The sequence below is a fragment of the Gadus macrocephalus genome, chromosome 5, assembly GCF_031168955.1.
Source record: "Gadus macrocephalus chromosome 5, ASM3116895v1".
NCBI classification, from domain to species: Eukaryota; Metazoa; Chordata; class Actinopteri; order Gadiformes; family Gadidae; genus Gadus; species Gadus macrocephalus.
Window position 1 is genome coordinate 794,186 of NC_082386.1, and position 26,062 is coordinate 820,247.

Consider the following 26,062-nt stretch of genomic DNA (forward strand, 5'->3'; position numbering starts at 1 on the left):
ACAAGTAATTATATGGGGTGACATCATTCTATTTCACTTTTTCCTTTGCTTTAGACTTTCATATAACGTTTTAGACGTGTTAGAAGTCTGCTAAGCGAGAAGTATCTAAGTCCGAGCCATCGGGAGTATTCTGTCCCACCGAGTACGAATACTCAGTGGAAGGAGCTGAAGTGCAGAAGCCACAAAAAACACGCAAGAAATTAGCTATTCTTTTACTCTAAAAGAAAAGCTCATTTCCCCAACAAGATTGAATGCGCCATATTCATACCTAGATATGGTCAGCCATTTGACTTTCACAATGAGAAAAATGGGCTTGGAATGAGAATTTTAAAGCAAGAATATGGCGCATTCAATCTTGCGTCCTTTCTTATTGGACAAAATTTAATGATGGTCGGTGTTTAGACAGGTGGGTTAGTGGCGCAATGGATAACGCGTCTGACTACGGATCAGAAGATTCCAGGTTCGACTCCTGGCTAGCTCGAAAGTTTTTAAAATGCCTGGAAACTAATGATGGGTTATTATTACAAAGAATAACATGCACCACACAAAATTGCTCTCAGGGTAGACATTTGAGTTTCACAAATTACAATAGAGGTAGGAACAAGAAATGTTATGGGGTGATATCATTCTATTTCACTTTTTCATTTGCTTTAGACTTTTATATGATGTTTGTAGACGGGTTAGAAGTCTGCTAAGCGAGAAGAATCTAAGTCCGAGCCATCGGGAGTATTCGTTCTCACCGAGTAAGAATACTCAGTGGAAGGAGCTGAAGTACAAAAGCCACGAAAAAAATTAGCTTTTCTTTTATTCTAAAAGAAAAGCTCATTTCCCCAACAAGATTGAATGCGCCATATTCATACCTAGCTATGGTCAGCCATTTGACTTTCACAATGAGAAAAATGGGCTTGGAATGAGAATTTTAAAGCAAGAATATGGCGCATTCAATCTTGCGTCCTTTCTTATTGGACAAATTTTAATGATGGTCTGTGTTTAAACTGGTGGGTTAGTGGCGCAATGGATAACGCGTCTGACTACGGATCAGAAGATTCCAGGTTCGACTCCTGGCTAGCTCGAAAGATTATAAAATGCCTGGAAACTAATGCTGGGTTATTATTCCAAAGAATAACATGCACCACACCAAATTGCTCTCAGGGTAGACATTTGAGTTTCACAAAGAACAATAGAGGTAGGAAAAAGTAATAATATGGGGTGATATCATTCTATTTCACTTTTTCCTTTGCTTTAGACTTTTATATGACGTTTGTAGACGGGTTAGAAGTCTGCTAAGCGAGTTGAATCTAAGTCCGAGCCATCGGGAGTATTCGTTCTCACCGAGTAAGAATACTCAGTGGAAGGAGCTGAAGTACAAAAGCCACGAAAAAAATTAGCTTTTCTTTCATTCTAAAAGAAAAGCTCATTTCGCCAACAAGATTGAATGCGCCATTTTCATACCTAGCTATGGTCAGCCATTTGACTTTCACAATGAGAAAAATTAGCTTGGAATGAGAATTTTAAAGCAAGCGTCCTTTCTTATTGGTCGAATTTTAATGATGGTCTGTGTTTAAACAGGTGGGCTAGTGGCGCAATGGATAATGTGTCTGACTAAGGATCAGTAGATTCCATGTTCGACTCCTGGCTAGCTCGAAAGATTTTAAAATGCCTGGAAACTAATGCTGGGTTATTATTCCAAAGAATAACATGCACCACACAAAATTGCTCTCAGGGTAGACATTTGAGTTTCACAAAGAACAATAGAGGTAGGAACAAGAAATGTTATGGGGTGATATCATTCTATTTCACTTTTTCATTTGCTTTAGACTTTTATATGATGTTTGTAGACGGGTTAGAAGTCTGCTAAGCGAGAAGAATCTAAGTCCGAGCCATCGGGAGTATTCGTTCTCACCGAGTAAGAATACCCAGTGGAAGGAGCTGAAGTACAAAAGCCACGAAAAAAATTTGCTTTTCTTTTATTCTAAAAGAAAAGCTCATTTCCCCAACAAGATTGAATGCGCCATATTCATACCTAGCTATGGTCAGCCATTTGACTTTCACAATGAGAAAAATTAGCTTGGAATGAGAATTTTAAAGCAAGCGTCCTTTCTTATTGGACGAATTTTAATGATGGTCTGTGTTTACACAGGTGGGCTAGTGGCGCAATGGATAACGCGTCTGACTACGGATCAGAAGATTCCAGGTTCGACTCCTGGCTAGCTCGAAAGATTTTAAAATGCCTGGAAACTAATGCTGGGTTATTATTCCAAAGAATAACATGCACCACTCCAAATTGCTCTCAGGGTAGATATTTGAGTTTCACAATGAACTATAGAGGTAGGAACAAGTAATTATATGGGGTGATATCATTCTATTTCACTTTTTCATTTGCTTTAGACTTTTATATGACGTTTGTAGACGGGTTAGAAGTCTGCTAAGCGAGAAGAACCTAAGTCCGAGCCATCGGGAGCATTCGTTCTCACCGAGTAAGAATACTCAGTGGAAGGAGCTGAAGTACAAAAGCCACGAAAAAAATTAGCCTTTCTTTTATTCTAAAAGAAAAGCTCATTTCCCCAACAAGATTGAATGCGCCATATTCATACCTAGCTATGGTCAGCCATTTGACTTTCACAATGAGAAAAATGGGCTTGGAATGAGAATTTTAAAGCAAGCGTCCTTTCTTATTGGACGAATTTTAATGATGGTCTGTGTTTATACAGGTGGGTTAGTGGCGCAATGGATAACGCGTCTGACTACGGATCAGAAGATTCCAGGTTCGACTCCTGGCTAGCTCGAAATATTTTAAAGTGCCTGGAAACTAATGCTGGGTTATTATTCCAAAGAATAACATGCACCACACCAAATTGCCCTCAGGGTAGACATTTGAGTTTCACAATGAACAATAGAGGAAGGAACAAGGAATTTAATGGGGTGACATCATTCTATTTCACTTTTTCCTTTGCTTTAGACTTTCATATAACGTTTTAGACGTGTTAGAAGTCTGCTAAGCGAGAAGTATCTAAGTCCGAGCCATCGGGAGTATTCTGTCCCACCGAGTACGAATACTCAGTGGAAGGAGCTGAAGTGCAGAAGCCACAAAAAACACGAAAGAAATTAGCTATTCTTTTATTCTAAAAGAAAAGCTCATTTCCCCAACAAGATTGAATGCGCCATATTCATACCTAGATATGGTCAGCCATTTGACTTTCACAATGAGAAAAATGGGCTTGGAATGAGAATTTTAAAGCAAGAATATGGCGCATTCAATCTTGCGTCCTTTCTTATTGGACAAATTTTAATGATGGTCTGTGTTTAGATAGGTGGGTTAGTGGCGCAATGGATAACGTGTCTGACTACGGATCAGAAGATTCCAGGTTCGACTCCTGGCTAGCTCGAAAGATTTTAAAATGCGTGGAAACTAATGCTGGGTTATTATTACAAAGAATAACATGCACCACACAAAATTGCTCTCAGGGTAGACATTTGAGTTTCACAGAGAACAATAGAGGTAGGAACAAGAAATGTTATGGGGTGATATCATTCTATTTCACTTTTTCATTTGCTTTAGACTTTTATATGATGTTTGTAGACGGGTTAGAAGTCTGCTAAGCGAGAAGAATCTAAGTCCGAGCCATCGGGAGTATTCGTTCTCACCGAGTAAGAATACTCAGTGGAAGGAGCTGAAGTACAAAAGCCACGAAAAAAATTTGCTTTTCTTTTATTCTAAAAGAAAAGCTCATTTCCCCAACAAGATTGAATGCGCCATATTCATACCTAGCTATGGTCAGCCATTTGACTTTCACAATGAGAAAAATTAGCTTGGAATGAGAATTTTAAAGCAAGCGTCCTTTCTTATTGGACGAATTTTAATGATGGTCTGTGTTTATTCAGGTGGGTTAGTGGCGCAATGGATAACGCGTCTGACTACGGATCAGAAGATTCCAGGTTCGACTCCTGGCTAGCTCGAAATATTTTAAAATGCCTGGAAACTAATGCTGGGTTATTATTCCAAAGAATAACATGCACCACACCAAATTGCTCTCAGGGTAGACATTTGAGTTTCACAATGAACAATAGAGGTAGGAACAAGGAATTTAATGGGGTGATATCATTCTATTTCACTTTTTCCTTTCCTTTAGACTTTCATATAACGTTTTAGACGTGTTAGAAGTCTGCTAAGCGAGAAGTATCTAAGTCCGAGCCATCGGGAGTATTCTGTCCCACCGAGTACGAATACTCAGTGGAAGGAGCTGAAGTGCAGAAGCCACAAAAAACACGCAAGAAATTAGCTATTCTTTTATTCTAAAAGAAAAGCTCATTTCCCCAACAAGATTGAATGCGCCATATTCATACCTAGATATGGTCAGCCATTTGACTTTCACAATGAGAAAAATGGGCTTGGAATGAGAATTTTAAAGCAAGAATATGGCGCATTCAATCTTGCGTCCTTTCTTATTGGACGAATTTTAATGATGGTCTGTGTTTAAACAGGTGGGCTAGTGGCGCAATGGATAACGCGTCTGACTACGGATCAGAAGATTACAGGTTCGACTCCTGGCTAGCTCGAAAGATTTTAAAATGCCTGGAAACTAATGCTGGGTTATTATTCCAAAGAATAACATGCACCACTCCAAATTGCTCTCAGGGTAGATATTTGAGTTTCACAATGAACTATAGAGGTAGGAACAAGTAATTTTATGGGGTGATATCAGTCTATTTCACTTTTTCATTTGCTTTAGACTTTTATATGACGTTTGTAGACGGGTTAGAAGTCTGCTAAGCGAGAAGAACCTAAGTCCGAGCCATCGGGAGTATTCGTTCTCACCGAGTAAGAATACTCAGTGGAAGGAGCTGAAGTACAAAAGCCACGAAAAAAATTTGCTTTTCTTTTATTCTAAAAGAAAAGCTCATTTCCCCAACAAGATTGAATGCGCCATATTCATACCTAGCTATGGTCAGCCATTTGACTTTCACAATGAGAAAAATTAGCTTGGAATGAGAATTTTAAAGCAAGCGTCCTTTCTTATTGGACGAATTTTAATGATGGTCTGTGTTTAAACAGGTGGGCTAGTGGCGCAATGGATAACGCGTCTGACTACGGATCAGAAGATTCCAGGTTCGACTCCTGGCTAGCTCGAAAGATTTTAAAATGCCTGGAAACTAATGCTGGGTTATTATTCCAAAGAATAACATGCACCACTCCAAATTGCTCTCAGGGTAGATATTTGAGTTTCACAATGAACTATAGAGGTAGGAACAAGTAATTATATGGGGTGATATCAGTCTATTTCACTTTTTCATTTGCTTTAGACTTTTATATGACGTTTGTAGACGGGTTAGAAGTCTGCTAAGCGAGAAGAACCTAAGTCCGAGCCATCGGGAGTATTCGTTCTCACCGAGTAAGAATACTCAGTGGAAGGAGCTGAAGTACAAAAGCCACGAAAAAAATTAGCCTTTCTTTTATTCTAAAAGAAAAGCTCATTTCCCCAACAAGATTGAATGCGCCATATTCATACCTAGCTATGGTCAGCCATTTGACTTTCACAATGAGAAAAATGGGCTTGGAATGAGAATTTTAAAGCAAGCGTCCTTTCTTATTGGACGAATTTTAATGATGGTCTGTGTTTATACTGGTGGGTTAGTGGCGCAATGGATAACGCGTCTGACTACGGATCAGAAGATTCCAGGTTCGACTCCTGGCTAGCTCGAAAGATTATAAAATGCCTGGAAACTAATGCTGGGTTATTATTCCAAAGAATAACATGCACCACAACAAATTGCACTCAGGGTAGACATTTGAGTATCACAAAGAACAATAGAGGTAGGAAAAAGTAATAATATGGGGTGATATCATTCTATTTCACTTTTTCCTTTGCTTTAGACTTTTATATGACGTTTGTAGACGGGTTAGAAGTCTGCTAAGCGAGTTGAATCTAAGTCCGAGCCATCGGGAGTATTCGTTCTCACCGAGTAAGAATACTCAGTGGAAGGAGCTGAAGTACAAAAGCCACGAAAAAAATTAGCTTTTCTTTCATTCTAAAAGAAAAGCTCATTTCGCCAACAAGATTGAATGCGCCATTTTCATACCTAGCTATGGTCAGCCATTTGACTTTCACAATGAGAAAAATGGGCTTGGAATGAGAATTTTAAAGCAAGAATATGGCGCATTCAATCTTGCGTCCTTTCTTATTGGACAAATTTTAATGATGGTCGGTGTTTAGACAGGTGGGTTAGTGGCGCAATGGATAACGCGTATGACTACGGATCAGAAGATTCCAGGTTCGACTCCTGGCTAGCTCGCAAGATTTTAAAATGCCTGGAAACTAATGCTGGGTTATTATTCCAAAGAATAACATGCACCACACCAAATTGCTCTCAGGGTAGACATTTGAAGTTCACAATGAACTATAGAGGTAGGAACAAGTAATTATATGGGGTGATATCATTCTATTTCACTTTTTCATTTGCTTTAGACTTTTATATGACGTTTGTAGACGGGTTAGAAGTCTGCTAAGCGAGAAGAACCTAAGTCCGAGCCATCGGGAGTATTCGTTCTCACCGAGTAAGAATACTCAGTGGAAGGAGCTGAAGTACAAAAGCCACGAAAAAAATTAGCTTTTCTTTTATTCTAAAAGAAAAGCTCATTTCCCCAACAAGATTGAATGCGCCATATTCATACCTAGCTATGGTCAGCCATTTGACTTTCACAATGAGAAAAATGGGCTTGGAATGAGAATTTTAAAGCAAGCGTCCTTTCTTATTGGACGAATTTTAATGATGGTCTGTGTTTATTCAGGTGGGTTAGTGGCGCAATGGATAACGCGTCTGACTACGGATCAGAAGATTCCAGGTTCGACTCCTGGCTAGCTCGAAATATTTTAAAATGCCTGGAAACTAATGCTGGGTTATTATTCCAAAGAATAACATGCACCACACCAAATTGCTCTCAGGGTAGACATTTGAGTTTCACAATGAACAATAGAGGTAGGAACAAGGAATTTAATGGGGTGATATCATTCTATTTCACTTTTTCCTTTCCTTTAGACTTTCATATAACGTTTTAGACGTGTTAGAAGTCTGCTAAGCGAGAAGTATCTATGTCCGAGCCATCGGGAGTATTCTGTCCCACCGAGTACAAATACTCAGTGGAAGGAGCTGAAGTGCAGAAGCCACAAAAAACACGAAAGAAATTAGCTATTCTTTTATTCTAAAAGAAAAGCTCATTTCCCCAACAAGATTGAATGCGCCATATTCATACCTAGCTATGGTCAGCCATTTGACTTTCACAATGAGAAAAATGGGCTTGGAATGAGAATTTTAAAGCAAGCGTCCTTTCTTATTGGACGAATTTTAATGATGGTCTGTGTTTATACAGGTGGGCTAGTGGCGCAATGGATAACGCGTCTGACTACGGATCAGAAGATTCCAGGTTCGACTCCTGGCTTGCTCGATAGATTTTAAAATGCCTGGAAACTAATGCTGGGTTATTATTCCAAAGAATAACATGCACCACACCAAATTGCTCTCAGGGTAGACATTTGAGTTTCACAATGAACAATAGAGGAAGGAACAAGGAATTTAATGGGGTGACATCATTCTATTTCACTTTTTCCTTTGCTTTAGACTTTCATATAACGTTTTAGACGTGTTAGAAGTCTGCTAAGCGAGAAGTATCTAAGTCCGAGCCACCGGGAGTATTCTGTCCCACCGAGTACGAATACTCAGTGGAAGGAGCTGAAGTGCAGAAGCCACAAAAAACACGAAAGAAATTAGCTATTCTTTTATTCTAAAAGAAAAGCTCATTTCCCCAACAAGATTGAATGCGCCATATTCATACCTAGATATGGTCAGCCATTTGACTTTCACAATGAGAAAAATGGGCTTGGAATGAGAATTTGAAAGCAAGAATATGGCGCATTCAATCTTGCGTCCTTTCTTATTGGACAAAATTTAATGATGGTCGGTGTTTAGACAGGTGGGTTAGTGGCGCAATGGATAACGCGTCTGACTACGGATCAGAAGATTCCAGGTTCGACTCCTGGCTAGCTCGAAAGATTTTAAAATGCCTGGAAACTAATGCTGGGTTATTATTACAAAGAATAACATGCACCACACAAAATTGCTCTCAGGGTAGACATTTGAGTTTCACAAATTACAATAGAGGTAGGAACAAGAAATGTTATGGGGTGATATCATTCTATTTCACTTTTTCATTTGCTTTAGACTTTTATATGATGTTTGTAGACGGGTTAGAAGTCTGCTAAGCGAGAAGAATCTAAGTCCGAGCCATCGGAAGTATTCGTTCTCACCGAGTAAGAATACTCAGTGGAAGGAGCTGAAGTACAAAAGCCACGAAAAAAATTAGCTTTTCTTTTATTCTAAAAGAAAAGCTCATTTCCCCAACAAGATTGAATGCGCCATATTCATACCTAGCTATGGTCAGCCATTTGACTTTCACAATGAGAAAAATGGGCTTGGAATGAGAATTTTAAAGCAAGAATATGGCGCATTCAATCTTGCGTCCTTTCTTATCGGACAAATTTTAATGATGGTCTGTGTTTAAACTGGTGGGTTAGTGGCGCAATGGATAACGCGTCTGACTACGGATCAGAAGATTCCAGGTTCGACTCCTGGCTAGCTCGAAAAATTATAAAATGCCTGGAATCTAATGCTGGGTTATTATTCCAAAGAATAACATGCACCACACCAAATTGCTCTCAGGGTAGACATTTGAGTTTCACAAAGAACAATAGAGGTAGGAAAAAGTAATAATATGGGGTGATATCATTCTATTTCACTTTTTCCTTTGCTTTAGACTTTTATATGACGTTTCTAGACGGGTTAGAAGTCTGCTAAGCGAGAAGAACCTAAGTCCGAGCCATCGGGAGTATTCGTTCTCACCGAGTAAGAATACTCAGTGGAAGGAGCTGAAGTACAAAAGCCACGAAAAAAATTAGCTTTTCTTTAATTCTAAAAGAAAAGCTCATTTCCCCAACAAGATTGAATGCGCCATATTCATACCTAGCTGTGGTCAGCCATTTGACTTTCACAATGAGAAAAATTAGCTTGGAATGAGAATTTTAAAGCAAGCGTCCTTTCTTATTGGACGAATTTTAATGATGGTCTGTGTTTAAACAGGTGGGCTAGTGGCGCAATGGATAATGCGTCTTACTACGGATCAGAAGATTCCAGGTTCGACTCCTGGCTAGCTCGAAATATTTTAAAATGCCTGGAAACTAATGCTGGGTTATTATTCCAAAGAATAACATGCACCACTCCAAATTGCTCTCAGGGTAGACATTTGAGTTTCACAATGAACTATAGAGGTAGGAACAAGTAATTATATGGGGTGACATAATTCTATTTCACTTTTTCATTTGCTTTAGACTTTTATATGACGTTTGTAGACGGGTTAGAAGTCTGCTAAGCGAGAAGAACCTAAGTCCGAGCCATCGGGAGTATTCGTTCTCACCGAGTAAGAATACTCAGTGGAAGGAGCTGAAGTACAAAAGCCACGAAAAAAATTAGCTTTTCTTTTATTCTAAAAGAAAAGCTCATTTCCCCAACAAGATTGAATGCGCCATATTCATACCTAGCTATGGTCAGCCATTTGACTTTCACAATGAGAAAAATGGGCTTGGAATGAGAATTTTAAAGCAAGCGTCCTTTCTTATTGGACGAATTTTAATGATGGTCTGTGTTTATTCAGGTGGGTTAGTGGCGCAATGGATAACGCGTCTGACTACGGATCAGAAGATTCCAGGTTCGACTCCTGGCTAGCTCGAAATATTTTAAAATGCCTGGAAACTAATGCTGGGTTATTATTCCAAAGAATAACATGCACCACACCAAATTGCTCTCAGGGTAGACATTTGAGTTTCACAATGAACAATAGAGGTAGGAACAAGGAATTTAATGGGGTGATATCATTCTATTTCACTTTTTCCTTTCCTTTAGACTTTCATATAACGTTTTAGACGTGTTAGAAGTCTGCTAAGCGAGAAGTATCTATGTCCGAGCCATCGGGAGTATTCTGTCCCACCGAGTACAAATACTCAGTGGAAGGAGCTGAAGTGCAGAAGCCACAAAAAACACGAAAGAAATTAGCTATTCTTTTATTCTAAAAGAAAAGCTCATTTCCCCAACAAGATTGAATGCGCCATATTCATACCTAGCTATGGTCAGCCATTTGACTTTCACAATGAGAAAAATGGGCTTGGAATGAGAATTTTAAAGCAAGCGTCCTTTCTTATTGGACGAATTTTAATGATGGTCTGTGTTTATACAGGTGGGCTAGTGGCGCAATGGATAACGCGTCTGACTACGGATCAGAAGATTCCAGGTTCGACTCCTGGCTTGCTCGATAGATTTTAAAATGCCTGGAAACTAATGCTGGGTTATTATTCCAAAGAATAACATGCACCACACCAAATTGCTCTCAGGGTAGACATTTGAGTTTCACAATGAACAATAGAGGAAGGAACAAGGAATTTAATGGGGTGACATCATTCTATTTCACTTTTTCCTTTGCTTTAGACTTTCATATAACGTTTTAGACGTGTTAGAAGTCTGCTAAGCGAGAAGTATCTAAGTCCGAGCCACCGGGAGTATTCTGTCCCACCGAGTACGAATACTCAGTGGAAGGAGCTGAAGTGCAGAAGCCACAAAAAACACGAAAGAAATTAGCTATTCTTTTATTCTAAAAGAAAAGCTCATTTCCCCAACAAGATTGAATGCGCCATATTCATACCTAGATATGGTCAGCCATTTGACTTTCACAATGAGAAAAATGGGCTTGGAATGAGAATTTGAAAGCAAGAATATGGCGCATTCAATCTTGCGTCCTTTCTTATTGGACAAAATTTAATGATGGTCGGTGTTTAGACAGGTGGGTTAGTGGCGCAATGGATAACGCGTCTGACTACGGATCAGAAGATTCCAGGTTCGACTCCTGGCTAGCTCGAAAGATTTTAAAATGCCTGGAAACTAATGCTGGGTTATTATTACAAAGAATAACATGCACCACACAAAATTGCTCTCAGGGTAGACATTTGAGTTTCACAAATTACAATAGAGGTAGGAACAAGAAATGTTATGGGGTGATATCATTCTATTTCACTTTTTCATTTGCTTTAGACTTTTATATGATGTTTGTAGACGGGTTAGAAGTCTGCTAAGCGAGAAGAATCTAAGTCCGAGCCATCGGAAGTATTCGTTCTCACCGAGTAAGAATACTCAGTGGAAGGAGCTGAAGTACAAAAGCCACGAAAAAAATTAGCTTTTCTTTTATTCTAAAAGAAAAGCTCATTTCCCCAACAAGATTGAATGCGCCATATTCATACCTAGCTATGGTCAGCCATTTGACTTTCACAATGAGAAAAATGGGCTTGGAATGAGAATTTTAAAGCAAGAATATGGCGCATTCAATCTTGCGTCCTTTCTTATCGGACAAATTTTAATGATGGTCTGTGTTTAAACTGGTGGGTTAGTGGCGCAATGGATAACGCGTCTGACTACGGATCAGAAGATTCCAGGTTCGACTCCTGGCTAGCTCGAAAAATTATAAAATGCCTGGAATCTAATGCTGGGTTATTATTCCAAAGAATAACATGCACCACACCAAATTGCTCTCAGGGTAGACATTTGAGTTTCACAAAGAACAATAGAGGTAGGAAAAAGTAATAATATGGGGTGATATCATTCTATTTCACTTTTTCCTTTGCTTTAGACTTTTATATGACGTTTCTAGACGGGTTAGAAGTCTGCTAAGCGAGAAGAACCTAAGTCCGAGCCATCGGGAGTATTCGTTCTCACCGAGTAAGAATACTCAGTGGAAGGAGCTGAAGTACAAAAGCCACGAAAAAAATTAGCTTTTCTTTAATTCTAAAAGAAAAGCTCATTTCCCCAACAAGATTGAATGCGCCATATTCATACCTAGCTGTGGTCAGCCATTTGACTTTCACAATGAGAAAAATTAGCTTGGAATGAGAATTTTAAAGCAAGCGTCCTTTCTTATTGGACGAATTTTAATGATGGTCTGTGTTTAAACAGGTGGGCTAGTGGCGCAATGGATAATGCGTCTTACTACGGATCAGAAGATTCCAGGTTCGACTCCTGGCTAGCTCGAAATATTTTAAAATGCCTGGAAACTAATGCTGGGTTATTATTCCAAAGAATAACATGCACCACTCCAAATTGCTCTCAGGGTAGACATTTGAGTTTCACAATGAACTATAGAGGTAGGAACAAGTAATTATATGGGGTGACATAATTCTATTTCACTTTTTCATTTGCTTTAGACTTTTATATGACGTTTGTAGACGGGTTAGAAGTCTGCTAAGCGAGAAGAACCTAAGTCCGAGCCATCGGGAGTATTCGTTCTCACCGAGTAAGAATACTCAGTGGAAGGAGCTGAAGTACAAAAGCCACGAAAAAAATTAGCTTTTCTTTTATTCTAAAAGAAAAGCTCATTTCCCCAACAAGATTGAATGCGCCATATTCATACCTAGCTGTGGTCAGCCATTTGACTTTCACAATGAGAAAAATTAGCTTGGAATGAGAATTTTAAAGCAAGCGTCCTTTCTTATTGGACGAATTTTAATGATGGTCTGTGTTTAAACAGGTGGGCTAGTGGCGCAATGGATAATGCGTCTTACTACGGATCAGAAGATTCCAGGTTCGACTCCTGGCTAGCTCGAAATATTTTAAAATGCCTGGAAACTAATGCTGGGTTATTATTCCAAAGAATAACATGCACCACTCCAAATTGCTCTCAGGGTAGACATTTGAGTTTCACAATGAACTATAGAGGTAGGAACAAGTAATTATATGGGGTGACATAATTCTATTTCACTTTTTCATTTGCTTTAGACTTTTATATGACGTTTGTAGACGGGTTAGAAGTCTGCTAAGCGAGAAGAACCTAAGTCCGAGCCATCGGGAGTATTCGTTCTCACCGAGTAAGAATACTCAGTGGAAGGAGCTGAAGTACAAAAGCCACGAAAAAAATTAGCTTTTCTTTTATTCTAAAAGAAAAGCTCATTTCCCCAACAAGATTGAATGCGCCATATTCATACCTAGCTATGGTCAGCCATTTGACTTTCACAATGAGAAAAATGGGCTTGGAATGAGAATTTTAAAGCAAGCGTCCTTTCTTATTGGACGAATTTTAATGATGGTCTGTGTTTATACAGGTGGGTTAGTGGCGCAATGGATAACGCGTCTGACTACGGATCAGAAGATTCCAGGTTCGACTCCTGGCTAGCTCGAAATATTTTAAAATGCCTGGAAACTAATGCTGGGTTATTATTCCAAAGAATAACATGCACCACACCAAATTGCTCTCAGGGTAGACATTTGAGTTTCACAATGAACAATAGAGGTAGGAACAAGGAATTTAATGGGGTGATATCATTCTATTTCACTTTTTCCTTTCCTTTAGACTTTCATATAACGTTTTAGACGTGTTAGAAGTCTTCGACTCCTGGCTAGCTCGAAAGATTTTAAAATGCGTGGAAACTAATGCTGGGTTATTATTCCAAAGAATAACATGCACCACTCCAAATTGCTCTCAGGGTAGACATTTGAGTTTCACAATGAACTATAGAGGTAGGAACAAGTAATTATATGGGGTGATATAATTCTATTTCACTTTTTCATTTGCTTTAGACTTTTATATGACGTTTGTAGACGGGTTAGAAGTCTGCTAAGCGAGAAGAACCTAAGTCCGAGCCATCGGGAGTATTCGTTCTCACCGAGTAAGAATACTCAGTGGAAGGAGCTGAAGTACAAAAGCCACGAAAAAAATTTGCTTTTCTTTTATTCTAAAAGAAAAGCTCATTTCCCCAACAAGATTGAATGCGCCATATTCATACCTAGCTATGGTCAGCCATTTGACTTTCACAATGAGAAAAATTAGCTTGGAATGAGAATTTTAAAGCAAGCGTCCTTTCTTATTGGACGAATTTTAATGATGGTCTGTGTTTAAACAGGTGGGCTAGTGGCGCAATGGATAACGCGTCTGACTACGGATCAGAAGATTCCAGGTTCGACTCCTGGCTAGCTCGAAAGATTTTAAAATGCCTGGAAACTAATGCTGGGTTATTATTACAAAGAATAACATGCACCACACAAAATTGCTCTCAGGGTAGACATTTGAGTTTCACAAATTACAATAGAGGTAGGAACAAGAAATGTTATGGGGTGATATCATTCTATTTCACTTTTTCATTTGCTTTAGACTTTTATATGATGTTTGTAGACGGGTTAGAAGTCTGCTAAGCGAGAAGAATCTAAGTCCGAGCCATCGGAAGTATTCGTTCTCACCGAGTAAGAATACTCAGTGGAAGGAGCTGAAGTACAAAAGCCACGAAAAAAATTAGCTTTTCTTTTATTCTAAAAGAAAAGCTCATTTCCCCAACAAGATTGAATGCGCCATATTCATACCTAGCTATGGTCAGCCATTTGACTTTCACAATGAGAAAAATGGGCTTGGAATGAGAATTTTAAAGCAAGAATATGGCGCATTCAATCTTGCGTCCTTTCTTATCGGACAAATTTTAATGATGGTCTGTGTTTAAACTGGTGGGTTAGTGGCGCAATGGATAACGCGTCTGACTACGGATCAGAAGATTCCAGGTTCGACTCCTGGCTAGCTCGAAAAATTATAAAATGCCTGGAATCTAATGCTGGGTTATTATTCCAAAGAATAACATGCACCACACCAAATTGCTCTCAGGGTAGACATTTGAGTTTCACAAAGAACAATAGAGGTAGGAAAAAGTAATAATATGGGGTGATATCATTCTATTTCACTTTTTCCTTTGCTTTAGACTTTTATATGACGTTTCTAGACGGGTTAGAAGTCTGCTAAGCGAGAAGAACCTAAGTCCGAGCCATCGGGAGTATTCGTTCTCACCGAGTAAGAATACTCAGTGGAAGGAGCTGAAGTACAAAAGCCACGAAAAAAATTAGCTTTTCTTTAATTCTAAAAGAAAAGCTCATTTCCCCAACAAGATTGAATGCGCCATATTCATACCTAGCTGTGGTCAGCCATTTGACTTTCACAATGAGAAAAATTAGCTTGGAATGAGAATTTTAAAGCAAGCGTCCTTTCTTATTGGACGAATTTTAATGATGGTCTGTGTTTAAACAGGTGGGCTAGTGGCGCAATGGATAATGCGTCTTACTACGGATCAGAAGATTCCAGGTTCGACTCCTGGCTAGCTCGAAATATTTTAAAATGCCTGGAAACTAATGCTGGGTTATTATTCCAAAGAATAACATGCACCACTCCAAATTGCTCTCAGGGTAGACATTTGAGTTTCACAATGAACTATAGAGGTAGGAACAAGTAATTATATGGGGTGACATAATTCTATTTCACTTTTTCATTTGCTTTAGACTTTTATATGACGTTTGTAGACGGGTTAGAAGTCTGCTAAGCGAGAAGAACCTAAGTCCGAGCCATCGGGAGTATTCGTTCTCACCGAGTAAGAATACTCAGTGGAAGGAGCTGAAGTACAAAAGCCACGAAAAAAATTAGCTTTTCTTTTATTCTAAAAGAAAAGCTCATTTCCCCAACAAGATTGAATGCGCCATATTCATACCTAGCTGTGGTCAGCCATTTGACTTTCACAATGAGAAAAATTAGCTTGGAATGAGAATTTTAAAGCAAGCGTCCTTTCTTATTGGACGAATTTTAATGATGGTCTGTGTTTAAACAGGTGGGCTAGTGGCGCAATGGATAATGCGTCTTACTACGGATCAGAAGATTCCAGGTTCGACTCCTGGCTAGCTCGAAATATTTTAAAATGCCTGGAAACTAATGCTGGGTTATTATTCCAAAGAATAACATGCACCACTCCAAATTGCTCTCAGGGTAGACATTTGAGTTTCACAATGAACTATAGAGGTAGGAACAAGTAATTATATGGGGTGACATAATTCTATTTCACTTTTTCATTTGCTTTAGACTTTTATATGACGTTTGTAGACGGGTTAGAAGTCTGCTAAGCGAGAAGAACCTAAGTCCGAGCCATCGGGAGTATTCGTTCTCACCGAGTAAGAATACTCAGTGGAAGGAGCTGAAGTACAAAAGCCACGAAAAAAATTAGCTTTTCTTTTATTCTAAAAGAAAAGCTCATTTCCCCAACAAGATTGAATGCGCCATATTCATACCTAGCTATGGTCAGCCATTTGACTTTCACAATGAGAAAAATGGGCTTGGAATGAGAATTTTAAAGCAAGCGTCCTTTCTTATTGGACGAATTTTAATGATGGTCTGTGTTTATACAGGTGGGTTAGTGGCGCAATGGATAACGCGTCTGACTACGGATCAGAAGATTCCAGGTTCGACTCCTGGCTAGCTCGAAATATTTTAAAATGCCTGGAAACTAATGCTGGGTTATTATTCCAAAGAATAACATGCACCACACCAAATTGCTCTCAGGGTAGACATTTGAGTTTCACAATGAACAATAGAGGTAGGAACAAGGAATTTAATGGGGTGATATCATTCTATTTCACTTTTTCCTTTCCTTTAGACTTTCATATAACGTTTTAGACGTGTTAGAAGTCTTCGACTCCTGGCTAGCTCGAAAGATTTTAAAATGCGTGGAAACTAATGCTGGGTTATTATTCCAAAGAATAACATGCACCACTCCAAATTGCTCTCAGGGTAGACATTTGAGTTTCACAATGAACTATAGAGGTAGGAACAAGTAATTATATGGGGTGATATAATTCTATTTCACTTTTTCATTTGCTTTAGACTTTTATATGACGTTTGTAGACGGGTTAGAAGTCTGCTAAGCGAGAAGAACCTAAGTCCGAGCCATCGGGAGTATTCGTTCTCACCGAGTAAGAATACTCAGTGGAAGGAGCTGAAGTACAAAAGCCACGAAAAAAATTTGCTTTTCTTTTATTCTAAAAGAAAAGCTCATTTCCCCAACAAGATTGAATGCGCCATATTCATACCTAGCTATGGTCAGCCATTTGACTTTCACAATGAGAAAAATTAGCTTGGAATGAGAATTTTAAAGCAAGCGTCCTTTCTTATTGGACGAATTTTAATGATGGTCTGTGTTTAAACAGGTGGGCTAGTGGCGCAATGGATAACGCGTCTGACTACGGATCAGAAGATTCCAGGTTCGACTCCTGGCTAGCTCGAAATATTTTAAAATGCCTGGAAACTAATGCTGGGTTATTATTCCAAAGAATAACATGCACCACTCCAAATTGCTCTCAGGGTAGACATTTGAGTTTCACAATGAACTATAGAGGTAGGAACAAGTAATTATATGGGGTGATATAATTCTATTTCACTTTTTCATTTGCTTTAGACTTTTATATGACGTTTGTAGACGGGTTAGAAGTCTGCTAAGCGAGAAGAACCTAAGTCCGAGCCATCGGGAGTATTCGTTCTCACCGAGTAAGAATACTCAGTGGAAGGAGCTGAAGTACAAAAGCCACGAAAAAAATTAGCTTTTCTTTTATTCTAAAAGAAAAGCTCATTTCCCCAACAAGATTGAATGCGCCATATTCATACCTAGCTATGGTCAGCCATTTGACTTTCACAATGAGAAAAATGGGCTTGGAATGAGAATTTTAAAGCAAGCGTCCTTTCTTATTGGACGAATTTTAATGATGGTCTGTGTTTATACAGGTGGGTTAGTGGCGCTACCTGCCACCTGTGAGTCGAGATCATTCTTGGTATTGACAGCCAATCACATTTCAGTCTGCTACCAAGAATCTACCAAGAATACAAAGCTATGGCCAATCAGCGCTCGTATCACTACCAATAATTGCACGAACAATGCTACACTCTGGCCAATCAGTGCTCGTATCGCTCCCTACGAAGAATCGCACTTTGTGACATTACGAAAATCTTCGAATCGCATTTTGTGACATTACGAAAATCTTCTTATTACCAACATTTCCGAGGTAAGTCAGTCCTTTCTAGCGATTTTCAATCCAAATAAATTGGCAAATATCTCTATATATATATATATATATAAACAGGTTTTAGTTGGATGAATAACCTATCGCTCAGAAACGTTAACGAATAGTTAATAGGCCTAAATAACGTGCCAGTGTTATCTGTCTCATAACCGTTATGACTTTACAGCTTTCCGATGGTGATGTGGATTTCCTACTTATAATATGTTGATTTAAAATCAATTTCACGTTAACATATTCGACAAATGCCGGTTGATGAACATTAACGAGCCGAGTCATTCAGTGAACGTTAAGTCACTAACAGGTAGGGCTTTGATTAGGCAGCCCTTAATATTCGAACCTGTTATGGGCAGCTTCTATTCATAATATTGTAATGACCACGGAAGAGGCAGTTAATGAGGTATTGATTAGACAGCGATTTATTAGATACCTAGTAAACCGTTGGAACACCAAGACTGGTAACCTTAGCAACGTGGTAACCAAAATTCAAGAAGCACGTTACTACCAAGCAACAAATAATACAGTGAAGAAGCTGTAACTCAGTATCGCCGTTCATATTTCCGTTACATGGCCTATATATGTTACATAGCTTATATATGATACACAGCCTATGGGGAGCTGCCTAATCTTTACTCGTAATATTGATCTGTTTCTCTCGTTTACTATTCTTAAAACACATTAGCCTATTATATTAAATTCATTATATGTATTACATTGAATAGGTCCAGTGCCGTTAAAATCATCATTTCATAAAGCCCAACGCGATTTAAAGCAGGTTAACTTCCAACTCTACTGCAAATAGGCATGTAATATAAAATCACTATTCACAGAGCCTAATAATAGTCTGCTGTCCTGCAACAGGGCCATAACGAGGTGGTCATCCTAACTAACCCATAGTGACAAATATACAGAGAGCAGAATATTAAAGCAACATTACGAGGTGATCATAACTGAATATAACTGTTAGTAATATAATATTCACAGCTGCCTTAAGTAATGTGTTCAAGTATTTATTGTATTTTCTTTCCTTGTTCTTAAGATATTAAGTGGTAGGCTATATAACTTTACACAGTATTACCGGATTATGTCATTTACCGGTAAGTACTTTAAACACTTTTAGGAACTGAGAAGATTGATGTTGATTGTTGACTGTGTCTCTGTAATGGGAGATTTCTTTCTATATTATTGATATTTCCTCCACTTTCAGAATACAAAATGGATCCTAAATTTAGGAAGAAGGATGGCTGTATCACCCTTTTTGACTCTGAGGAAGGTCAAGGCAGAGAAACGGCCATGGACCAGAGCTCTTTCACCAGATGAGGTGAAAGAATCTGCAAGGGAAGCGGTTAAGAATAAAGGTCGGGACCCGAACAACGAGGAGCATGTTCTTGGCCAGCATAAATTACAGTTTGGGCTCTTCAGGAATCAAACATTTAAATGGCTGGCTGAGAACGGTTATACGCAAGCTTCATGAGTCGCCTCAGCCACTGCATCTTCATGTGGGACCAGGATGACCTGACGGCCCTGAAGGAGGCCAAGCGTGCAGAGCTAGTAGTTGACCGGAAGCATCCATCCGAGGCTGATGTGATGCGCTGTATCAGCCGATGCGAGCTAGCCCTGCATTGCAGGATAACCACCCGCGGGACCAAGGAGACCCAGGCTCTGATTGAAAGCCATATCCAGGCCTATGATGGAGACAGGGGTCGTGACACTCTGTCTCCATGGGACACATGGGAGTCCCTTTGATCAACTCGGCCTGGATGAGTGCGATCCTGAAGGCCCAGTGGAAGCATGTGGCCTGCATCCAGGATCCTCCGGGTGTGCAGCTGTACCCACAGACGGGAACAGTAGGGAAGGGAGGGCACCGCCTGCCAACCTACCGCTGTGCCAGAGGTTCAACATCCCTTGAGTCATTTCACCTGCACCTGAACCGATTCATCCCAGGTAAATATGTTGTAGCTGTCATGTAACCTATCATATAGGAAATGTTTATATGGTCTCAGACATTTATCTTTTTATTTTTTACAGGTACACTGGCAGGTGACACCTTCTTCCAGGCGTATCTTTTGGATGGACTTGCGAGGTGAAATGAGGACCGGGCTGTGGCAGCGACGACAACAGATGAGCAGCAGCATTCGTACAACCATCTTCTCCGTCACTCTGTTAACAGTCTTGCAGAGGATGTTCTGGGCGAGAAGATCATCCCTTACGTCGGGCCAAGAAAATACACTGGTAGATAACTATTATATTTGTTGTTTCTTTGTGACAATTTCAAGTTTACAAATACCATAAGTTATTATATAAAATCCTGGTATATTATCTAATTGTCAGTGTTTTTATATTTTAAAGGTGAGCTTATCGGAGTGGAATATCTCTATGATCAAACCGGTAAAGTTCTGCAGGACTACAATTTGGCCATTGAGGAGTCGGAGACCTCAGATTTTTCTGTAGAGGTGGATGAACGCCACGCTGAACTTGAGGAGTTTCAGGACATCGCTGTCCCCACCTTCGAGACGGAACGAACACCTGCTGCCTCCTCTCAAGCACTGGCCTCTGTGGTCCCTCCATCACCAGCACCAACACATCCTGCGTCCTGCACCGTGGCAACGACCTCTGTGGTCCCTCCATCACCAGTACCAACACGTCATGCATCCTGCACCGTGGCAACGACCTCTGTGGTCCCTCCATCACCAGTACCAACACGTCATGCATCCTGCACCGTGGCAACGACCTCTGTGGTCCCTCCATCACCAGCACCAACACGTCCTGCGTCCTGCACCGTAGCAACGGCGGATCTTCCAGCAGTTGAAGAGTCCATTCCACATGATGTAAAAAATCCCTTCTTTAAATGTATATTTACATTTGTAAACAAAATCTGAGTTGTGTTATCTGTGCTCTCATAGAATTAATAGTATTCATTGCTGCTATCAAAAGTTCTACAATTATTTCTCATTTTAGGATTCTGTTGGACCTGACAATATTCAGGGGTATGGAGCTGTGCAGGACTTGGCAGAGGTACTGTTTGGCCTCAGAGACCACCGTCTGGCCTTGACTGGAGAGGAGTGCGCCCAGATCATCACCCTGTGGCAGGCGTTGGGGGAGTTTGACAAGAGGAAGACCGTTTACCCGCCACGTCACCAATATTGCCTGAAACAGGGACGATTCAGGGCCACTAAGAAGATTGTGGCACCCGGTGTGGAGAGCACCAAAAGGTACGTTAAATTAAGCAAACACAGGGTCTTGATTGCCTAAAAACTTTTAAAATAACTGAAACTGGCTGAAATTTCGCCTCCAGCTTTAGTTTATTAAAGGATCACCATTAGCTGACGCCTTAACGACCAGCTTATCTTCCTGGGGTCCAAAACATATATTACATAAGACAATAGTCATTTAAACAAACAGTAACATTTAAAAAACAAGACAAGACAACATAATTATGCACAGATATTAAGAAATGTATTTAACAACAAAAATAGCACAGTGAGTAAGGATCACGCATTGAAAACAATCTTATATTAAAGATATGTATTCTGTTGTAATTTGCAGGTGTTTCGTTGGGGCTCACTGTCCTGCACAGTGGCCAGAATGCAACAGGGCGGTGGAGGCCATCTTCATCAGATGTGTGCGCTCTACCCAAGCGCTGTGCGCTGTGATGGCAGGAGGGTGTCGCGCTTCACGGTGGTGACGCGTGCTTACAAGCACATCAGAGAGTGCGTCGTCACCAACGCGAAGGTGCTGAGTGAGACCACCATCCAGCTGCCCGAAGTCAATGCAGCAACAGTGACACAATGGTGAGTAAATGAGCATGCTTAAGGTACATGCTTTGCATGATATTTTATGCAGAGCATGTTTAATGCATTGTTTCCAGTTTTCATAACAAGATGGCTGGCTCAGCAAATGGAATGTAAATCTAAATGAATTGGCCATCTGATAAAATCAATAATACATGAGAGGATGTCATCAATTGCTATTTGATCACAGCTGTGTCATGCTGCTGTATCATAGTCATGATCAAATGCCAATCGGCCACACCCTCTTGTGTATTATTGCTAAATGTTTATTCATATTGATTGTTTTCCCAGGTTCAGCAGGCGTTGCCGATCACAGGAGAATGATACTCTGATGCAGGGTGTCCCTTCTCCAGACGCACCCATGGCAGGACCAGAGACGCTTCCTGTGGCTTTGCAGAAAGCCACAACTCTGCATTCTGGCAATCTGGCTGAGCCTCACCTGTTCATTCTGCCACCAAACACTGCTGGGCAGGCGAAGCTCAAGGGGAGACCGCAACCTCAGGCCATCCACCAAGCACCACCACTTGGTGTGATAGCACCAGCTCCACCCGTCTCTCTCCCCTTCACTGCACAGCTTCCTACCGTGCCTGGACCCTTGCAGGTGATGGTCTTCAACCCCCCAACTCCGTTGTGTAAGGAGTTGATGCCACCATCAACTCCTTACACAACACAACTGTACAGGGAAAAAAAAGAGAAAAGGGAGCACGCTGGCACTTTCACAAGGAAATACGTGAGGAAGACAGGCGTGATCCTTTGTAGAAAGTGCCAGCAGGAACGGAAGCCACCATCACACCTGCAATACTTTGGGAACTGGTACTGTGAAGGGTCTGAGAGACAGTCCTAAAGTGAATGGAGGGCTGTGCTGGAATAACGAGGGTACGGGAAAAAGAAGTGATAAGTTCCTTTTCCCGTACCTTCCTTTTCCCGGGTGGAGCTGTTGAATTATAAAACATAAAACAATCGAAGAGCTGTTGGTTGGGTTATTCCATTCCTGTGTAATGTTAGCACGCTGACATTACATTCCTTTGTAATGTCCCTTATGTAATGTCTTGTTGTTATGTGTTGTTATTATCACTGTTATTGTTGTTTGAACTATAGACCCTTTTACTGTTTGTACACAATGATGACGTAGAACGCATGCACGCGCAGTCAGGCAACAGAAGCATGGCAGAGATCAACAGCTTGTCAAGCTATGCAAGGGAATTATCAACACAAGATTGCAAATTTTACTTCAACAAGTTGACTTTGACAAATGGTGTCCGACTTCCAGATCCGTGTACTATTAATGAGTGGGTTGAACACGTCAACAAGTGGCCGAATATACAGTGGCCAGATATATACGTACTTAATAGAGAAACCGAGCGTGTACACCAGAGAGAAATTACGAGCCTATAAGTCACTGGATGCTTATGAATACGTTGTCTGTGGTCATGTACAGAACGTCAAATACCATGACATAGACTCTGAGTTTTGTGTGGTGAAATCAGAAATCCTCCCTAGTCAAAGACAAGGACACAAGACAACGATGTATGAGGCTTGGGTTATAATCAACCAACGAGAAAACTACGTCCTCACAGCGAATTGCACCTGTATGGCGGGGTAAGTTGCATATTATTTGGTTTTGTGGGCTTGTAGCTAACATAGTTCAGAGCTCTATGATATACATAGTTGTTATGCAAAGATGAATTATGCTTCTGTGTTACTGTCCTTTCAGGTTTAACTTAGGCTATTACTCTGCTTTATTACTATTATTTTCCATAATGCATAACATTATGGAGCAGACAGTATGTTTATTATGTTTTTGTGAAATTTCAGACTTGGGTCATGCTGCAGCCATGCAGCTGCAATACTGTTCAAAGTTGAGCTCTATGTTAGGATGGGAAGGACAGAGAAAGCAGCGGTTACTTCTGGAGTGTGCATGTGGAAAGATATCAGCAGGAAAGAAGTCAGACCAGCTCCATTGAGGGAAATCAGCTTCCATAAACCAAAGAGGCTAAGCAGGCAGCTTCCAGCAGCTTCAACATCTGCTAGGAAAAGTAGTATCACACCGAGAGGCATGTAGTAGTTGACAGAGCCTAGATAAGTTTCATTTTGCCATAGTGCATTTTATTAATTCAGAGGATTTCTTCTCAGTGTTTTGACACCATAATCTAGCCTGAGATAGGTGTTACTTATGCATAGATGAAAAGGCCTACAGACACAGTTTGAATAATGTCAGTATAATTTGTTATGTTAGTTTTAATATGTCTGTGCATTTGTCTTCAGATTACTGATTGTAGAAATCTGATTGTTTGTTATCTATTGTTCACCCGTTTAAGAATAATTCAGTCAGTATGCTTTAAATGAATTAAACTGAACATTATGCAGCACAATAATCGTGTATTTTTGTTGCTCTATTATCAGTGTTGACGGATGATGACATCCGGGAACTGCAGGTTGTGGACCCAGGTGTTGCAGTGCTGACAAGCCTGAAAAATAGTGACACGGACACTGCATCATCTGACCCTGATTCAGAGGAGCTTCCAGACTTACCTGAGCCCTTGACTGCTTTATTTGATGCAACACTTAGGGAACTCTCACCACAGGAAATGCAGGTGAAATGTCAGGATATATTTCACAGACTAAAAACGACGCTACAACCTCATCAATGTGAGAAATTGGAATTTGTGACTCGGCAACAGTCAATGTCAAAGGAGTGGCACACCTATAGGGCTGGTCGGATCACAAGTACCAAATTTCACCATGCGACCACAACTGACAAGATCAGCATGACATACCTAACTGATATAATGCAGTACAACAAAACACAGTTAAATGTCCCATCTGTGCTCTGGGGTCAAAACATGGAGGAAACGGCAAGACAAGCCTACACTGCATTTATGTCCCAAAGCCATCCAGATTTCAGCATAAGCTCATGTGGCTTAGTGGTGCAACCTTCTGAGCCACACCTTGGATCATCACCAGATGGGATAGCAAGATGTACCTGCTGTGGCAAAGGGGTGGTAGAGATAAAGTGTCCCTACAAATACCGTGATAGCCTTCAAGGATGTACAGAAGACAAGCAGTTTTGTCTGGACAAGTCATTCTTATTGAAACAGTCACACACATACTACTATCAAACTCAACTTCACATGTTTGTGTGTGGTGTTAGCTACTGTGACTGTGTGGACGAAGGAGAAGTTCATTGTGCAACGTATTCTAAGAAATGAAGATTTTCTGCAGGAGGCGTTGCTAAAAGCACATGACTTCTTTATCTCAAGTGTGTTGCCTGAACTACTGACAAGAAGACATGACCCTGTCTTGGTGACACAGAGAGCCTGCGAATACTGTAAAAGGCCAGATTTTGGAAAAATGATCATCTGTGTCAAATGCACCAACCACATACACTACAGCTGTGCACAAATAAAAAGGAAGTCAGCAAAATGGTTATGTAGGAAATGTCTGAGTTGAGGCTTGAATGCCTTCATTTAGGACTGAATTATTAGGAATTATTATTTACTGTTTGATCAGTTTGATTGTAATATATTGTACATACTCCTACTTTCCATGTCAATGTTTAATCGCACTTTAATGGCACCTATGTTGTTTGTATACTATGTTAATATCATTACAATAAGTGATGCTGCACACTGAATTAAGAGGTAATCTGGGGGGGAAAGGACCATTAGACACACCAGCAGCAGACAATGTTGGGAGGTTTATTATAATTCATTACGCTTTAAGTACAGTAAATACATGTTACAAATAAATCACTTTAACTCCTACATTCTTATGTGCAACTCATTTGGGAACAACACTCTTACAGAGGTTTGTGAGGGCACCACATACAGTCACAACATCATCCAGTAAATCAACCTGCGACACTGGAATAACTGTTTGCAGAATCGTAAAGTTTTTCCACCGACCAATAACTCGTTCCACATGGATCCTCACACGAGAAAGTTGTCTGGATGTGTCCACTTCCTGTGCAGAAAGCTGCTTTTTTCCCTTTGTGAAATGAGGGATACGAAGGGTTGCACCATAAGCTGCAAGCTCGTCTCTGATGAGAAATCCTCTGTCTGCTAAAACCTCATCTCTAGACTCCAAAAGTTTGTAGAATCCTGACTCTTTAATGATCTGCTTGTCTGAAACCCGTCCACCCCACCCAGGAGACAGAAATGAAATTGCACCAGCTGGAGTGATGCCAATCAAATATTTAATGGTGTTGTTGTGTTTATAATTTGACCATGTCTGGGCCCTGGAAGTCAGATTACTGGGTATAGCTATGAAAATGTCTGTGCAATCTATTATGCACCTGCATCTTTTAAAGTTGCGCTTGAATA

The 26,062-nt window shown here is 40.2% G+C and overlaps 18 non-coding genes across 18 annotated transcripts; all 18 read left to right on the plus strand.

Moving 5' to 3' along the window:
- Positions 1–408: 408 nt before the first annotated feature.
- Positions 409–481, plus strand: trnar-acg (transfer RNA arginine (anticodon ACG)). Its single transcript has one exon. It is a non-coding gene; the product is annotated as a tRNA-Arg (tRNA).
- Positions 482–1,000: 519 nt separating this feature from the next.
- trnar-acg (transfer RNA arginine (anticodon ACG)) lies at positions 1,001–1,073 on the plus strand. The gene has a single exon. It is a non-coding gene; the product is annotated as a tRNA-Arg (tRNA).
- A 1,069-nt stretch (positions 1,074–2,142) lies between these two features.
- Positions 2,143–2,215, plus strand: trnar-acg (transfer RNA arginine (anticodon ACG)). The gene has a single exon. It is a non-coding gene; the product is annotated as a tRNA-Arg (tRNA).
- Positions 2,216–2,713: 498 nt separating this feature from the next.
- Positions 2,714–2,786, plus strand: trnar-acg (transfer RNA arginine (anticodon ACG)). Its single transcript has one exon. It is a non-coding gene; the product is annotated as a tRNA-Arg (tRNA).
- Positions 2,787–3,884: 1,098 nt separating this feature from the next.
- trnar-acg (transfer RNA arginine (anticodon ACG)) lies at positions 3,885–3,957 on the plus strand. The gene has a single exon. It is a non-coding gene; the product is annotated as a tRNA-Arg (tRNA).
- Positions 3,958–5,055: 1,098 nt separating this feature from the next.
- On the plus strand, positions 5,056–5,128 carry trnar-acg (transfer RNA arginine (anticodon ACG)). The gene has a single exon. It is a non-coding gene; the product is annotated as a tRNA-Arg (tRNA).
- Positions 5,129–5,626: 498 nt separating this feature from the next.
- Positions 5,627–5,699, plus strand: trnar-acg (transfer RNA arginine (anticodon ACG)). The gene has a single exon. It is a non-coding gene; the product is annotated as a tRNA-Arg (tRNA).
- A 1,090-nt stretch (positions 5,700–6,789) lies between these two features.
- trnar-acg (transfer RNA arginine (anticodon ACG)) lies at positions 6,790–6,862 on the plus strand. The gene has a single exon. It is a non-coding gene; the product is annotated as a tRNA-Arg (tRNA).
- A 1,106-nt stretch (positions 6,863–7,968) lies between these two features.
- Positions 7,969–8,041, plus strand: trnar-acg (transfer RNA arginine (anticodon ACG)). Its single transcript has one exon. It is a non-coding gene; the product is annotated as a tRNA-Arg (tRNA).
- Positions 8,042–8,560: 519 nt separating this feature from the next.
- trnar-acg (transfer RNA arginine (anticodon ACG)) lies at positions 8,561–8,633 on the plus strand. The gene has a single exon. It is a non-coding gene; the product is annotated as a tRNA-Arg (tRNA).
- A 1,069-nt stretch (positions 8,634–9,702) lies between these two features.
- On the plus strand, positions 9,703–9,775 carry trnar-acg (transfer RNA arginine (anticodon ACG)). Its single transcript has one exon. It is a non-coding gene; the product is annotated as a tRNA-Arg (tRNA).
- Positions 9,776–10,881: 1,106 nt separating this feature from the next.
- On the plus strand, positions 10,882–10,954 carry trnar-acg (transfer RNA arginine (anticodon ACG)). The gene has a single exon. It is a non-coding gene; the product is annotated as a tRNA-Arg (tRNA).
- A 519-nt stretch (positions 10,955–11,473) lies between these two features.
- Positions 11,474–11,546, plus strand: trnar-acg (transfer RNA arginine (anticodon ACG)). Its single transcript has one exon. It is a non-coding gene; the product is annotated as a tRNA-Arg (tRNA).
- A 1,640-nt stretch (positions 11,547–13,186) lies between these two features.
- Positions 13,187–13,259, plus strand: trnar-acg (transfer RNA arginine (anticodon ACG)). The gene has a single exon. It is a non-coding gene; the product is annotated as a tRNA-Arg (tRNA).
- Positions 13,260–13,984: 725 nt separating this feature from the next.
- trnar-acg (transfer RNA arginine (anticodon ACG)) lies at positions 13,985–14,057 on the plus strand. Its single transcript has one exon. It is a non-coding gene; the product is annotated as a tRNA-Arg (tRNA).
- Positions 14,058–14,576: 519 nt separating this feature from the next.
- trnar-acg (transfer RNA arginine (anticodon ACG)) lies at positions 14,577–14,649 on the plus strand. The gene has a single exon. It is a non-coding gene; the product is annotated as a tRNA-Arg (tRNA).
- A 1,640-nt stretch (positions 14,650–16,289) lies between these two features.
- On the plus strand, positions 16,290–16,362 carry trnar-acg (transfer RNA arginine (anticodon ACG)). Its single transcript has one exon. It is a non-coding gene; the product is annotated as a tRNA-Arg (tRNA).
- Positions 16,363–17,087: 725 nt separating this feature from the next.
- On the plus strand, positions 17,088–17,160 carry trnar-acg (transfer RNA arginine (anticodon ACG)). The gene has a single exon. It is a non-coding gene; the product is annotated as a tRNA-Arg (tRNA).
- Positions 17,161–26,062: the final 8,902 nt, after the last annotated feature.